The following is a 17,091-nucleotide window of genomic DNA, read 5'->3' as shown; positions in this document are numbered from 1 at the left end:
GTTGACATATTTCTACACGCAAGACTTCCGTGAAGTGAAGGTGGCAAAGACGATTCAAAGGCTAATAAACATTATCGTACTACACCTATTAGGCAAAGTAAATATTTCCCGAGTTATTTACATCATAAAATAGGAATTACAGAAATACTGCTTCACTCTATGAGTGGTACAAATGAAAGCATAAACATGTGTCGATTAAGGCCCACTAACAAAGACATTGTCCACCTGGTTTGTTACAATGGAATGTAACACAAGCACAAGGATTATATTGCTTAACATTATCCAAATAAAATTCTTATAAAATCCGACAAAAAATATCTGAAAACATCCTTGAGACTTTATTTTTTTAATCACACCTAATTTTTTTCTGTCCATGAAAAATATGCCTTTTGAAGGTGTTCAAGAAACCACAAAGCAAATAGCTAATATACGCCCTGATTTTTCTATACTTAAAACAAAACACTCTTTACACTTAAGGGTTTTCTTCTTTTTCTTTCTTTCTTTCTTTCTTACTCCCTTTCCTTAAAAAAATATTGTTTCTTTTTTTTCCCAAGTACATGATTTAGATCATTAGTTTTCAAATGATCCCAAGATAAGCCCTTAACCAGATTATAGTAGCAATGATTTTAATGCTTCTCTGGTTATTAAGGATTTGAATTGTGCTTCAGTTTTTCCTTATCATTTCCCTGTGGCCTAATTTCTGGAGTACATGCAAATACTCAAGACCTAAAAGGCACTAATATTCCAAGATGAGGTAGCTCCTTGCAGCAAGTGAAGACAGAATTTAGAATATCTGTTTTATTAATAGCACTCATAGAACGTAGGGACACAGAAACCCAGCCCCATTCCCTTTCTGGTATAGTCTAGGCCTTTTCATGAAGATCTTTCCTTTTTGAAACCACGTAGAGGGTGACCTCTATGACCAGTATTCCTGTCATCAAAGAAGATACAAAAATGACAAGCACAATCTTAGAATCCTCAATCAGCCCTGTTCTGATTACAGAGTGAATAGATTTTACACAGAGGATATATTTTATCACTAGCCAGGGCTGTGTCCAAAACTCTATGCAGTTAGTTTTTTATCTCATTGCATAGCCTGAGATTCTACAACCCACTTCACATATTTTAGAGATTGACCAGATTATTTCCTAGACTCCTTTCCCCTGTGCCTGTCCCCAACTGACTGACCAAGGCTCTTAATTCTTACCACTCTGATGATGAGTGTAGTCAAAAAAGAAAACCAAAGAGAGATATCTCTTCAATTCTAAGCAGAACTGACCTGTCACCCTATCCATATCTTCCTTCTTTGAGACCCCTGCCTGTTTGCTTCAGTCCCAGCCTTTCTGAAGTCAAGGTGTCCTGGGAGAGCCACCACTTAGGGTCAGGCTTCCCACCCCAGCCTCATTGAAGATTGATAAGGAAGAGAAAAGAGAATCAGAAAACAATCTGAAAGAAAAACAAAAATAGTCTAGGAAAGTTCCAAGAGGGAAGAGTTCACTTTCCCTAGCCCTGTTCAATTAAAACGCATTAGAGTGTTTTGGAGGAAAACGCAATTAACCAAACAGGGAACATTAAATTGTTCATTTTGTCATATTTTAGAAAAAAAACAACTCATCTAGTATACTGTATCAGAATAGTGAATAATACCAACAACTTTATAGAAATTGTAGATAGTATTGGAAGAAAATCAAGTGTTCTTTCCTGTGAATCTCTGAGGTGCCTTATTCAATATTCCTTCTCTTTTGTTTTTGGAACTATCAGCCCTACTTACTAAGAAACCAAGGCCTCTGCCCTCAGTCTATCTGCTTTGGATGACATTGATTCCTAGGCTGCCAGGGTTTCTTCCATGAGTGAGGCCTGGGAACAGACGAACACATCACACAGCATCATTGCACTTCCTTAGGTTCTTTGACAAAACTTTTCGAAAGGAGGAGTTTGTTTTCCCCTAATGCTATTATGTTAGGGGACCCAGGAGCTAGGGGTTTTTCACAGACATTTTGTAAACACTGCCTGAGAAACCAACACGGAGAGGGGAAATAAGAATCAGGAAGTGAGCCCCTGGTCCCTGCTTGAACAAAATTCAGCCCAAGATCTGGACTCCCCAATTGTATGACCCAATGTACTCCTTTTCTGCTAAAAAAAAATTAAATGTTTTTATCTAAAATAAAGTAGGGTTTCTACTACTAAACCAAAAAAAGTCCTGACTAACATGATCACCTAGTATTTTTGCCACTATTTCTAACCAAATTCCAATTGAGTCTTGTTTAATGTTATAAGAGCTAATGTCAAATTGGCTAATTAGTATTTGAAACCAACGATACACAGTACATTTTATCCTCTTATATTAAATTCGATAAATGCTATTAGTAATATGAAATGTATTTTTAAGTTATTTGGAAAGATTCTGCCCTTTTTCTATTTGAGAGTAAGCAGCATAGATTCATGTCTTGGGTCCTTGATATTTTCCTGAGTTTTCCAACACGCTTCTGGTTTGCAGAACATGATGTTCTTTCCCTTCAGGTAATTACATTTGAAATAATCCAAGGGGCTATCAAAATTACAACTGTATAAGCTTATTTTTGTAGAAGTCACTTTATAGTTTTTTCTTCTTTTTGAGTTTGTAATAATGAATATCCTATGACTTTTTATGTTTGAAATAAACATTCAAATTATTTTCAAATATTTTGAAATTGGCAAAATAAAAAAAGGCTTCTGCCAAACAAATTTCCCTTGAATTTATAAATGTGTGTGTTTTTGATGGAAACTTAATCCATATGTTTCTCATTCATTTACAATTAGCTGACAAAAATGTTGTTTTGCAAGAGTTTGATATCTATTATTTTCAAACTCATGCTTTAATAATTTCCCCTCTCATCTACAGAATTCTAAAAGGAAATCTGTCTCAATCAGTCTAATTTGATGTCTTGATTTTCAAAATTCTATTTGTGGATCCAGGTGGCATATTGCCAACAGATTAATCAAAGTTTACATTAAGAAACATCTTTTATGATAAACGGTTAAAGTGATAGATATAACGGCAGAAAAGGAGCACAGTGTAAATCAGAGAGGGAAAAATGATGGGAAAAAGTGGACAATGAAAAGATAACAGCCAAATGACTCAGCCCCAAGACAATTTCCTAAATAACTACGTGTTTTAAAAATTTGGGTATGAATCACTTTATATTTTAAGATATGGCACATGAAGCTTTCTTAATTATACAACAGAGAGCACATGCTAGAGGTCCAAGTAGATTCTCAGTCAACAGAGCAGGTGCCTAATGGGTGACTTTGCTCCTCTCCTTCCATCCACTCCAGCCTGAAATATACCTGAGCCCTGCAAGTGGACCCGAGGGAGTGGGAGCCCCTAGGTAGTACGAGTGGGAGAAAAAATCTCACATTGTGTTCAAAACCACTGAACATGTATCTTGTCACTTCCCCTTTATGCTATGGGTTCTTTCTTTTCTATCATTTAAACGCACACATTTTGGAAAGAGAATTGTCAAATGACACATTTTGTGAGGGTCAGATGTGAGGAGCACTTGAGCCTCATATCCCTTTCGATGGGATATTTGCTCTGTTTGTACAGCGTATTCTTCATAATTTCTCTCCATTCTGAAAGTAAAATGGCATTACCACCAACACTTAACAGTTATCAATCATTCCCATATGTCGGGCTTTGTGCTGGGTGTTTTGCACACATCCATGCTAGTCTTCCAAAAGACAGGAAAATTACACCTTGTTATGTGCATTTTACAGAGAAATAATTCAACAGGATCACCTTCCTACAGGTTCCCACTGTTCAGTAGTATTTTAGAAGTATTGTCTACAAGAATATTTTGTATTCTCCCAACTCTCCCAATTCTCCCAATAGAATTACTTGCTATAAGAAATACTTCTTAATACAGAATTAATAGGGATGTCTTTATATTACAAAGTAACATGTATATGTGAATATATATGATATATAATATTTATATTATTTATATAAATTATATATATATATATATATATATAAAGAGAGAGAGAGACGCGCACACACACATGTATATCTATTTATCTCTGTGTAACAAATACTAAATATGCACAACAGCTACCAATGTTCCAATAATCTTGTAGTTCGGCCATTTGGAACACAAGGCTCCAAACACATTGTAGGACTTCAGGGTCATGTAAAATATTTTCAAGATCTGGGTACAGACTTGGGCTACAGTTTGGTGACCATACTAATGAATTGTAGGAGAGACAATGTTAGGATGAGCCTGTCTCCATTCCATTGGTCAGAATCAGGTATAGGATGTGGTGAAAACCCAATATGATCTCTCCAAGAGTTCATTATTATGGTCCCCAACCTCTTCTATTTTTCCCCATGTACTGAACATATGTGCCACCTCTCAAGGAGTCAGTTCTATTTAGTCCTATTTCATCAGTGCATGTGTCTAAAGACCAGGACCATCACAAGTCTTTCACAAGTAGTCTTTCACAAGTAGTCTTTCACAAGTCTGGCTGTGGCCGTAGGTCCAATGACCTAGAAAATGCAATGACAAGTTGTCTGCTCCTGCAAATCTGATACTAGGAAAGAATGCCTGCAATGAACATGTGCAATCAGACATGCCGCAGTCATGGGCTGATAGAAACACTGAAATCTCACTGGGTAGCTATTGTGAAAGCACTTTACTTAGGGATTGAGGGAGATTCCTCCTTTATTCTAGGGAAACAACTCTCTTATAAACGTCTTCCCAGACTCTAGGTTCTAAGAATTTACTCCCTGCCTATGAGTCTACTTGTCTCCATATGAAATGAGAATTCTTTAGTAGATGCCTGCCTCTTGATAATGGAAACCCACGTCTTATTTATTTATTTATTGTATTTTATTATTATTTTTTTAATGTTTATGTATTTTTGAGAGAGAGAGAGACAGAGCATGAGCGGGGGAGGGGCAGAGAGAGAGGGAGACACAGAATTCAAAGCAGGCTCCAGGCTCCGAGCTGTCAGCACAGAGCCCGACAAGGGGCTCAAACTCATGAACTGTGAGATCATGACTTGAGCCGAAGTTGGAGGCTCAACCCACTGAGCCACCCAGGTGCCCCACCCACGTCTTATTTTAGATGTTAAAGCCAGGTTTCCTTGTTAGTATATTTTTGTCAAATCTTAGAAGGCTTCTGCTCTACTTACTTCCAGTAAGTTCACTGTGCCAGAAATCATACCCACAATTCTTTCCTCAATTTAAGTATCAGGAAGAGGGGCACCTGGGTGGCTCATTCGGTTAAGCGTCCAAGTCTTGACTCTTTGACTCAGGTCATGATCTCACAGTTTTTAAGTTGGAGCCCTATGTCGCGCTCTGCACTGACAATGCAAGGCCTGTGGGAGTCACTCTCTCTCCCTCTCTCTCTACCTCTCCCGTCTCGTGCATGCTCTCTCTATCTCTCTCTTTCTCAAAATAAATAAATGAACTTTAAAAATAAACAAATATCTAGGGCGCCTGGGTGGCTCAGTCGGTTCAGCAACTGTATATCTTAGACTTACTAAATGTTTTCCCACTCGATAATAGTGATCGCCAGCTTTCTAGCCTCTAACACCTGAGTCCTCACCACCTGCACTTAGCTCTTCACTATTACCACATATTTTAGGGTGTTTTTTTTTATTTTTATTTTCTGTATTAGTCAGGACAGGATATATTTTACTGCAGTGTTCTGAATTAGTCAGGACAGGATAAAAAGATACATTTCAACATCTCATCGGCTTACTGTGATAAAAGTGGATTTCTCACTCGTGCCCCAGCCCAGTACGGGCGTGTGCATCTCTGAGCTTTGCTGAGCACCTCTCCTTTTCAAGCAAGTGACTCATGAACCAGGCTGCGTCCATGTTTTAGCTATGTCATTTGGTGCAGGTGGCCTCTAAAGTTCCTATGTGATAGGAAAAAAAGACTTAGAGCAGGACTTATTTTTTTATAAAAATATGCCATCGACATCATCTACACAACATGGATCAAAACTTAGTCACATGACACCAACATTTACTGAGTGCAGCCTGAGGATTGTAGTCTTTCCAGGCCCAGGATAGAGGAAGTAGGACGGTGAGCACATAGTACTCTTTGCCATATAACTGAAAATGTCTGTTTAAACACTACATTCCTTCACATATCTTCATTTGACATTTGAAGATTAAAATAAGAACTTCTGTTCCATATAAACTTTCTCTATCCTGTCTACTGGTCTATTAGATTAATTTATTTCCATTTTAAGGAGCTACCAACAAAACGTTCTAAGAGAAAATGCCTTTTTCCTTGAAAATGTTACAAAAAACATTCTCCTCACCCTGGGAAATCCAAAGTTGGAGAAAAATGCATTGGCAAAATTCATGTCACTGCCACCACATATAGTCTCCCGGCTGTGTTCCTTCCTCCTGTCTCACTCCATCTCTTAATAACTAAAATTATAGTGTTTCTGGCTTCAGGAATCACCATATGGAAAACGTCTAGTGCTTTAGAACCCTTTTTCATGCCATGGTGCATAAGAAAACTGTTAATATCTTATGATATATTTAATCACATTACACTGTGTGCTGTCCATACTAGATTTATTTCTTAAAACATGCTTTAACGTGCATTCTAAAGTGGACAGGACCTATGACCATTCAGACACCAATGCTAAGAAGAGAATAGTAAGGACGAATCCCAGATTTCCACCTAAGACAACTACTTGATTTAAAGACAAAATGAAACATTATTCATGGAACAACCTCTGAATGTTTATAAATTTAAAAATGAGTGAACTGAGCAGGCTAGATAATATAAATAGACATATGTGACAGTGTATATCTACCTGGGCATGCGCTTTATAAAATGTGGCTATTGATGCTTGGACAACAAACTATCTTTGTTTGATTATTCATCATAACATTATATCCTCTCTTTTGATTGCAACCTTAAAGCTGAAAGGGACATTGATTGCCACTGAACATAAACAAATTTTTTAAATAATTTTTACTAGAAACAGTAATTTTAATCCAATTGCATGCAAAGCAGATTAACAAGAAAGTGTTTATGATACAAATAATTAAATAAAAATAATTATGCAACACACATTGCTTCATTTCAGACATAGGTAGAGTGGGGATTAATTTAGAGGATAAGAATTTATATTAAAATAAAATGAAGGGGGGGGCGCCTGGGTGGCTCAGTGGGTTAAGCGTCCGACTTCAGCTCAGGTCATGATCTCACGGTTCGTGGGTTCAAGCCCCGCATTGGGTTCTGTGCTGACAGCTCAGAGCCTGGAGCTTGTTTCAGATTCTGTGTCTCCCTCTCTCTCTCTGCCCCTCCCCCAGTCGTGCTCTGTCTCTCTCTGTCTCAAAAATAAATAAACATTAAAAAATGTAAAAAATAATAATAAAATAAAATGATGGTACAGTCAAAAGAATAAAATTGTTGTGTGGAGGATTTCCATTAGATACTATTTTTAATATTATTTTAACTTGATGTTTAAGAAATCAAACACACACACACACACAAAATTCTTTTGAATTCATTTGTTTTAGCTTTCTTTCTCCATCTTCCATTGTGGACCTCTTAGTAGAGATCTACTTTATGGTTTTAAACACACTTAATAATAGTTCTTTTCTTTATTTTTTTTAATGTCTGTTTATTATTTTTGAAGGCCAGAGCATGAGCAGGGGAGGGACAGAGAGAAAGAAAGGGAGACACAGAATCCCAAGCATGCTCCAGGCTCTGAGCTGTCAGCACAGAGCCCAATGCGGGGCTCAAACTCACACCCCTCGAGATTAAGACCTGAACAGAAGTCGGACACTTAACCAACTGAACCACCCAGGCACCCCAACAAGAGTTCTTTTCTATGTTACTTGTGTTAAATTCACCATATGAATTCAATCCTCTGAAATTGTCTCTCTCCATACATTTACAATTATTCAATAAAAATTAATATTAAAAGCTGGTCATTTAGATTTCCTGAGAAATGTTTGATTTCAGGGCTATTTTAAACATTTATAGAGACTATATACAACACATGAGATATTTTACTTTCCATTTGGGCATGTGTGTGTGGGTATTTTAGGGGAGAAACTGCATAATAAACATTTTACTCACCCTCCTGAAGCTGCATCCTGACTACCTCTAAGCTACTGAAAGAAGTGCTAACATGTATACTTAGGCAAAAAGGGAACTGAACTAAGAAAGATATCGCAAGTATTAATGGGGAAGAAAGAGATCAATTGAGTCTTTTGGTGAATTGAATTAAGTATTTATAATAAAAACAAGATGAATAAGGTAGATCTAAAAAACATAAACATACACTTAATTGTTTTAACCGTCAGGTTATTTAAGAGTAGAACAGTTGGGGCGCCTGGGTGGCGCAGTCGGTTAGGCGTCCGACTTCAGCCAGGTCACGATCTCGCGGTCCGTGAGTTCGAGCCCGCGTCGGGCTCTGGGCTGATGGCTCGGAGCCTGGAGCCTGTTTCCGGTTCTGTGTCTCCCTCTCTCTCTGCCCCTCCCCCGTTCATGCTCTGTCTCTCTCTGTCCCAAAAATAAATAAAAAACATTGAAAAAAAATTAAAAAAAAAATAGAACAGAAAATAAAATGCAAACAAAAAAGAGTGGAATACAGATTTTTTATTTATCTTAGAGTTTATTAATAATGCATGTATTTTCTTTAAGTTTATTTATTTTTGACAGAGAGAGAGAGAGAGAGAGAGTGTGAGCGTCAGCTAGGGAGGGGCAGAGAGAGAGGGAGACACAGAATCTGAGGCAGGCTCCAAGCTCCGAGCTGTCAGCACCTGTCCTGGAGCTCAAACTCATGAACACTGAGATCATGACCCGGGCCAAAGTGAGACGCTTAACCGACTGAGCCACACAGGTGACCTGATAATGCCTGTATTTTGAAAGTAATCTCTGAAAGGGGCGCCGGGGTGGCTCAGTCGGTTAAGCATCTGCTCAGGTCATGATCTCACGGTTTCGTGGGTTCGAGCTCCACGTGGGGCTCTGTGCTGATAGTGCTGGGAGTCTGTTCGGTATTCTCTCTCTCCCTCCCTCTCTGCCCCTCTCCCACTCACGTTGTCTCTGTCTCTCTCAAAATAAATAAATAAACTTAAAAAAATTAAAAATAAATAAAATAATCTCTGAAAAAATAGATACAGATGATGTGACTTGAAAATCAGTAAAGAATAGATGCAGAAGAGAATAAAAATCGTATCAATAAATCACCAGAAGGGGGTGAGGCAGTATTTGTGAAAAGCACGGGAAATCAAGGGAAGTAAACACACACACACAAAGTGTTAATAAAAGAGATTAAAATACATACATAAGCATAACTAGTGTGTGAAGAAAAAGAGAGTTGTACAGTCCATTGTATAATATGATATCCTTCATATAAGACTTTTTTGGAATGCAACAAAAATACTGTTTTTGGTGGATACATATGTTTGTAATACACTTACAAAAACACAAATGGAAAGACACACACCAAATTCAAAACAGCAATTACTTCTAAGAAAGAAAGATAAATTATTTAGTGTTTTCTTTTTTTTAATAATAGGTTAAATTTTGGGGCATCTGCATGGCTCAGTCGGTTAAGCGTCCGACTTAGGCTCAGGTCATGATCTCACGGTTCCTGAGTTCGAGCCCCCATAGGGCTCTGTGCTGACAGCTCAGAGCCTGGAGCCTGTTTCAGATTCTGTGTCTCCCTCTCGCTGCCCCTCCCCTGCTCACGCTCTGTCTCTCTCTCCTCCAAAAATAGATAAACATTAATTTTTTTTAATAATAGGTTAAATTTTGCTGATTCTGGGTGGTACACAAATGGATGTCTCTATGCTTTTGTTTTAATTTGAATTTTTCACAAAGAGATTGCTTTACATATGTTACAATAGAGGCTAATCTTAGCTAGATCAACAGACACTTCTCTGTCACTACATCATCTAAGGATCATAGTTTCTTCATGTTGGTTGTCATGTCACCCCCCTTAATATGCAATATTTGTCTACCTCTTCAAGGATGGCCTCCCACCAGCAGAAAAAAGGAATGAAAAAATAGAGAGTAAGAAGCTATCTTTCACAGATATGACACCCCAGTTTCACATATCATATGTTTATTAAGCCATCAGACAGAATTTAGTCATATGATCATACAAATATGCAAAAAAAAGGCCGGTAAATACAGTCTTAAGAGGGGTGAACATGTGCCCTAGCTAATACTTTGAGGTTCTATTACTAAGAGGAAAGAGAGAAGCATGACGATGGTCACACAGTAGTAACACAGCGTGTCTAAATGTGTGGGCTGTAGATGACTGATTGTTAAGAATCTTTTTGTTGGGGGGCGCCTGGGTGGCTCAGTCGGTTGAGCGTCCGACTTCAGCTCAGGTCACGATCTCGCGGTCCGTTGAGTTTGAGCCCCGCGTCAGGCTCTGGGCTGATGGCTCAGAGCCTGGAGCCTGCTTCCGATTCTGTGTCTCCCTCTCTCTCTGCCCCTCCCCCATTCATGCTCTGTCTCTCTTTGTCCCCAAAATAAATAAACATTAAAAAAAAAATTAAAAAAAAAAAGAATCTTTTTGTTGGGACGAGTATAGTTTTATGCTGCGAGTAAACAGCAAAACAGCAGTAATCATTTCTATCAAGATATTTCATGAATTAGCAGCACCCAGGTGGCTCAGTCAGTTAAACATCTGACTTTGGCTCGGGTCATGATCTCATGGTTTGTGGGTTTGAGCCCCATGTCAGCCTCTGTGCTGACAGCTTGGAACCTGGAGCCTGCTTCAGATTCTGTGTCTCTCTCTCTCTGCCCCCCCCCCCCCGCTTGTGCTCTCTCGATCTCAAAAATAAATAAACACAATTTAACAAGGAAGATATTTGATTAATTAAAACAGAAGGACCATATTTTTCCTGAGCACTAAGCTACATGAGGGAGACTGGGGTTAGGGGCAGGTGGTGTAAATTCTCCTCCTAAGAAAATCTCTTTTGTTTAAACAAAAGCAGTGTTTCTTAACATAAATAGGCATCTAGAAGGAATTGGAGTAGAAAGAGCAACTAATGTCATTAGAAGAAATGATACTGAAATTGTCAAGATCAGCTTATCTTACATTGTTAAACTGGTAAACCGCTCTCCAAAAGTATCTCAGCCAGAGAAGGGGACATAGCCTGTTACATGTTGCCATTACTTCAAAACCTGTCCCTTGATCTTACGTGTGGGCTGGTGATAGCAATTACTCTGATTTCAGGCTTCTAAATGCAGGGGGAAAACCTTATGTTGAGCTCCTCTAGTATCTTTTTTTTTTTTTAAGAAATAAGGCACAATTTTAGATTCCTTTGCAGCCCTTGTATCTGTAACTTGGTGGTAGGATATTCCTACCTTCTGAAATTTATGAGTACTCTACTAAACATTTCTTAATACATTTTTCAAATTTAATTATTTATAGCCATGTTCTGTCTTAAAAAAAAATGTCCAAAAAAGAACATCCACAAAAGACACCAGAGAGCACTGAAGTCCTTCAAAGCAGCCAAGTTCTGTGATTTCTTGTTAAAGTTTTGTGAGGTGAAGTTGGCCTCGCACAGATATTTTCCAGAGATGTGGAGTTGGCAGATAGGGTGCCCATTGGCATCTTACTAATGAAAAAATAAACTAGTTCAAGTGATTGGAAAGCATGCAGTGTGCTTGCGTCTTAGGACCTGTTAATGATGCGAGTGGTATAACTGGAAGCTACATAGAACTTTCTTAACTTGGGTAACTGAGTGTCTTCAACCGCACGAGTGACATTGTAGTAGCTGCTGAGTTTAGCCAGCCTTTTCCTACTTTAAAATGTGAGCGTTATAAGAACACGGAATTTGAAGACTAAAGTGGAAAAGTCAATGGATGTTAAAGGGTCTAAACATTAAAATTTATAAAATTACATTTCTGTCCAACAATACTGTGAAAGGAAATGAAAAGAAAAAACTTATTTGTATTTTTCTGATTCTGTGTTATTTTAGGTACAAGTTAAAGCTTCAATGCAGTTAGTAACACTGTAGAATCCTTGATAGTCATGTGAATAGAGTTATGCAAAATTGTTATAACAGCTTTGGAAGGTATATCTTGAAAATGTTAAGCCATGGTCTTATTTGCTAATAGCAATAAAACACAAATAACAGATTTTCATTTATTTTAGACAATTTTAATGTCATATATAATATGTTTATATATACGTATATATGTATATGTGCATATTATGTATACATGTGCATATATCTGTATGTACATATATATGTATATATATTATGTATAGTATATGACATATACAATTTATATATAATTTATTTTAGACAATTTTAATGTCATATATAGTATATATATACACATATATGTGTATATATGCATATTATGTATATACATACAAATATCTGTATGTACATAATATATATGTGTGTGTATGTTATATATATTATATATATCATATATATACACATTCCCTGAAAAAGTACAGTTCACATTTTGGTTCCTATTCGTTTTCAGAATTAGTTGTGCCCAAATATATAAACATTATTTTGGTTTTGGAAAGCATCAATAACAAAGTCCTCCCTTTTTTTCCAGTGAATTGATATAGCTCTATGAAGCATGAAAATTATCTTTAAATAACAGGCTTGTGAGTTTAAATAAATTCCAGGACAATGAGGCCTGTTTAACCATGATTTTCCTTTTTAGAAAACACAAATCTTCATGGAGAGTAAATGGCTTAACATTACTCTACAAACATCTCCCAGTTGTAGGGGGAAAGAAGGAAAAGTACACATTTATTATGTTCCAGTCTTTCGGACGAGGGAGAAAACACGATCATGGACTTAACTCGCCAACACTGCAAATCCTCAGGATTGAAAATGTACTGTAACCAAGAAAGTTACGAAGCCAGAATGCTTAAGAAATCCAGTGGGTTCGATGACTCTGGAAGTATTTTCAGAGACCTTATCAACTAAGCTCATTATACTGATATGTAAACTAGAAGGGAAGCTTGGCTTTTCCTTCTGGAGTCCATTCAACAGTCTAGAGGACAGAGGTCTAGAAGTTACCACAGTCAGAAAGTTTCAAATTTGTCTCCAAGTTAAGCAGAGCTAGGAATATTAACTAAATTTATTTCCATTTCAGACCTAATATTCTTAGAAGGCAGGCCTTCTAGATATGTTGATTATTTCTGCTTAGAAGAAATGTAAAGAAAGACAAAATAGACAAAATGCACAGAAGAGTTACAAACTATGACTTTAGGCAAAAAAAAAAGAAAAAAAGAAAAAAAAGGAGAGGCTCAATTTAGGGAGTAAATTATTGAAAATTAAAGGCATTAAGAAAGCAAAAAGTTTCCTGTTGTGATAAGAATATTCTGATCTCGTTTTTATTAATTTACCATGTTACTGTCCTTCCCTTCAATTTAGCACTTACTTTGTAAGCCTATCTGAAAAGGAAAACAGAAAAGAACAGAAACATGGACTTGTCACAGATCTGGCAGCTAGTATTTCCATGAGTTTTGATTTCCCAAATATGTAAATTCAAACCTAGTTTTCAAACTAATTTACCAGTGATGGCCCAGTTGTTTCTGTAGCTATTTAGTAGAGATATTGTGTTTCTTCCATTTAAGCCTCATTTAAAATGAAACCCAAACTCTTAAATCTTTGACCTTATTTTTAGTAATATGCACACACAAAAAAACATTGTGAAGCCAAAAATAATTTGGCAGTTTTATTTCAGAGAAGCTATAGAAATATTAGTTTTCTGACAGGATTTAAGCTTTAATTGACCAAGTGGTTCTAATGCCCATACAAGGATAAGTGACTTCCAAAATTTGCATTTAAGATTGTAAGATTAACTTCTTTCCCTTGAAATGAAGGGCTATGACTGCTGCTGGAATATTATGTCTTAAGAAAGGGGAGTAGGTCAAAGAATACTGCAATGACCAAATCAGCTCCATCGGGTTACAGGGAAAAAAAAAAAAAAGAAAAAAAATATATATATATATTTGAACCAAAAAAAGGAAAATGTTTTGTTGCCCCCCCCCCAAATAACTAATTTTCATTCCCTTAAGGCCAATCTACAACTCATGAAGAATTCATGGATTAGAAATTAAAATGCAACAGATCATGGTAGTGGTTTGGATATAGGGTAAGAGGAAGAAGGAGATCAAAGTTTCTACTTTGCATAATTTGATGGTGTCCTGAGAGAGGGAACACTAGAAATGGACCAGATATGAGTGAAGTCAGGCAAGATCATAGGTATTCTTTCAGCATATCAAGTCTGACTTATTTTTGAGAAAACCAAACGGAAGTTTTCATCCAAGTGGCCATAGAAGTGAACTTGTCTCTGTAATTCACTGCTTTCCTGAAGGTAACTAACATCTTCTTGCGTATCATATTTGGTACCAAAGGCCTGCTGCATCCTGCTGATGCTGTTGGACTTCAGGGGGAGGGGCATGGGGCAAGAACGAAAGAGAACATCTTGGCTGAAATGGTCGCAGAGTCTGAGACAGAGAGAGAAACCCCACATACATCCAGGGAGACTTGAGGGCAGTGTGACTTTTTTTTTTTAACTCTCTTGATCAAATCCTTCTGCCAAATGGAAAAATGAATGAAGTAAAATCTTTCTAAATGTCTTGTTCTGGGAGTACAGAAGTAAAAACAAACTGTAAAGACTTCATATCAATCAAGGATGTGGGAAGGTAAAATTAAAGCATCTTAGGAGGAGCTTTCTTATTTTTATCTGAGGACAGAGAACAAGTTTAATTTGATTTTTAGAAATAGAAAAAGTTGTTACTCAAACATTCAAAAGCATAGTTAATTTAAAAAAAGGTAAATTGAAAAAAAATTTTTTAAAGGTAAATTGAATTAACCAAAATGAATCAATTGAGCAAAGACTATGTGCAAGAAAAAGAGAAATTGACAACATATGTTCCCTATGACCCAGTGTGTACCCATGTTTGATTTCTATACATCAGGCCATTCTAGAATTTTTGTCCCATTTCAATGCAACTAAATACCTTCAAGGGTGGGGTGGGGGGCATGCAGTTGATTTATAATCGGTAGAAACAATAACCCAAAGGTTGTCTTTGTGACGCTTTCCAGCTGCTAGTTATTACAAATAAAGTCCCAAATATCTTTCTAAAGAAGAAAGAATATAAAACATATATTATGAAATTTTCTGCAATTATTGCTACATGTGACAACAAGGGTGAATCTCACATCTGCTGTAGTAAGTAAATAAAACAGGTCAGAAACAGAAGACTACACACTATAATGAATATATATATATATATATATATAGAGAGAGAGAGAGAGAGAGAGAGAGAGAGAGACAGACCAAAGTAATCTATGGTCATAGAAGCCAAGGAAGTGAATACTTCACACTTTAATGACTGGTTAGGGGGAACACCAGCGAAACTTGAAGATTTCTTTCAAAAAGATCCTCCTCCTACATATACACAACATATAGAATATTCCCAACTTGTAGGTTATTACAAATAATTCTGCTATGAGCTTCATGCACATACCTTTTGGTGCACACATGTATGCATTTCTGATGATACTGTTAAAACATAATTTTAAAAAGTTAAAAACATTATTGTCATGCAAGTATGAAATTAGCTCATATCAATGATTTAATAGCTAATTAATAATAACTAATTCATTAACGAAAGAACCAGTAATATGGTGATGCTGGTTCAAAGAGCATTTGAGGAACAGGAACTTAGACAGTTTATTAGAAAAGGTACACTGAAATAGTTTGTTTATTTATTTACTTATTTATTTATTTTTATATGAGACATTTGTTTAATGATCTGTAGGGCAATAAACTGTAGTATTTAGGAATGTGCACACTTCTGTACTCAGGGTATGGAAAATAGAGGTAGTTAATATTTCCTGTATACATCATTTACTGTATCAGAATTTTAAATAAGCAAAGATTAATTTTGTAATTGAATTATTTTATAAGAATGGTAAATATTTCAAATACTTTGCAAAATAGAAAGTGAACTTACTAGATAATTAAGGTAATTGTTTTCTTTATTGTGCCTAGGAAATACCAACATTTAAAAAAGAAGGCTAAGAAACCAAACCACCAGGAGAACTAAATGATAGGAATATAGAAGCAAAAATTTGTCTACCATGAGTGAATGAGGGAATTACTGAAAATAAAAAGTTAGGGCAGAATTTTAAAGACTGCTTTTTTCTATAAGCTCTTGGTTTTGCATAGGAAAGGAAAAGCATACTACATCAGTGTGAATTTTCTAGAATATGATTAGGCTCCACAACTAATATTGCATGTTGATTGCATTTGGCAATAGCAAAATATAAAGGGGAGGGGGGAAGCAATGTAGAGATCAGAATGGATCCATTGCTAATCAATTTTATTATGGGTACCAATTTTGTGTTTCTTAGTGTATGGCCCTGAAATTCATATAGAAAGAATCTTCCAGAAATCTATCCCTCTTTAAATCCAAGTCTGTTGGTGGCCAAGCTAGAATGGTCATTAGATATGTCAGTAAAAACCCCTGTTTCAAAGTCATCCTATAAGAATCCATGGTTGCCCCACCATTTTATAGAAAACTATTTAAAGAAAATAGACAATTTTTTAATGTTTATTTTGAGAGAGAGAGCGCGTGAGAATGAGTGAAAGAGGGGCAGAGAGAAAGGGAGAGGGAGGATTCACTCTGACAGCACAGAGCCCAACGCAGGGCTCAATTCCACAAACCATGAGATCATGACCTGAGCTGAAATCAAGGGTTGGATGCTCAACCAACTGAGCCACCTAGGTGCCCCTAAAACAGACCATTCTTTAACATCAGTTTGATGTGATAATTTATGGTCACTCTAAATATTCCATTATTATAGAATTCCCATATCCCAACAAATTGCCAGATCGTACCAAATTTCATACTAATCATCCAATATGGGACCATATATAAAATTTCTACCCACTATTTGGAAGCAAGAAGGACCTTAATTTTCTATGGATTACTTCTCACATAACATGGAAGAGAACAAAACCACTAAAAATAAGTTCCCTTAAGAAACTTGTTTCTCTTTTGGGCTATGAAACGGGCTTAACCATTATTTTCAGTTTTGCAAATGTTAGCCATATTG

General features: G+C 36.6%; 2 long non-coding RNA genes across 2 annotated transcripts in view; both read right to left on the bottom strand.

The window, feature by feature from the left end:
- Nucleotides 1-17,091, bottom strand: part of LOC123379886 — a 143,211-nt gene that overhangs the window by 73,703 nt on the left and 52,417 nt on the right. The window lies entirely within an intron of this gene.
- LOC111562347 overlaps nucleotides 1-17,091 on the bottom strand; it is a 42,973-nt gene that overhangs the window by 23,380 nt on the left and 2,502 nt on the right. The window contains exon 3 of the long non-coding RNA XR_002745549.2: nucleotides 15,498-15,532. This is a non-coding gene — a long non-coding RNA (uncharacterized LOC111562347). The remainder of the gene's footprint in view (nucleotides 1-15,497; nucleotides 15,533-17,091) is intronic.

The sequence above is a fragment of the Felis catus genome, chromosome C2 (genome assembly GCF_018350175.1).
Source record: "Felis catus isolate Fca126 chromosome C2, F.catus_Fca126_mat1.0, whole genome shotgun sequence".
Lineage (NCBI taxonomy): Eukaryota > Metazoa > Chordata > Mammalia > Carnivora > Felidae > Felis > Felis catus.
The sequence above is the reverse complement of the archived record's forward strand: the minus strand, read 5'-3'. Positions and strand labels throughout refer to the sequence as shown.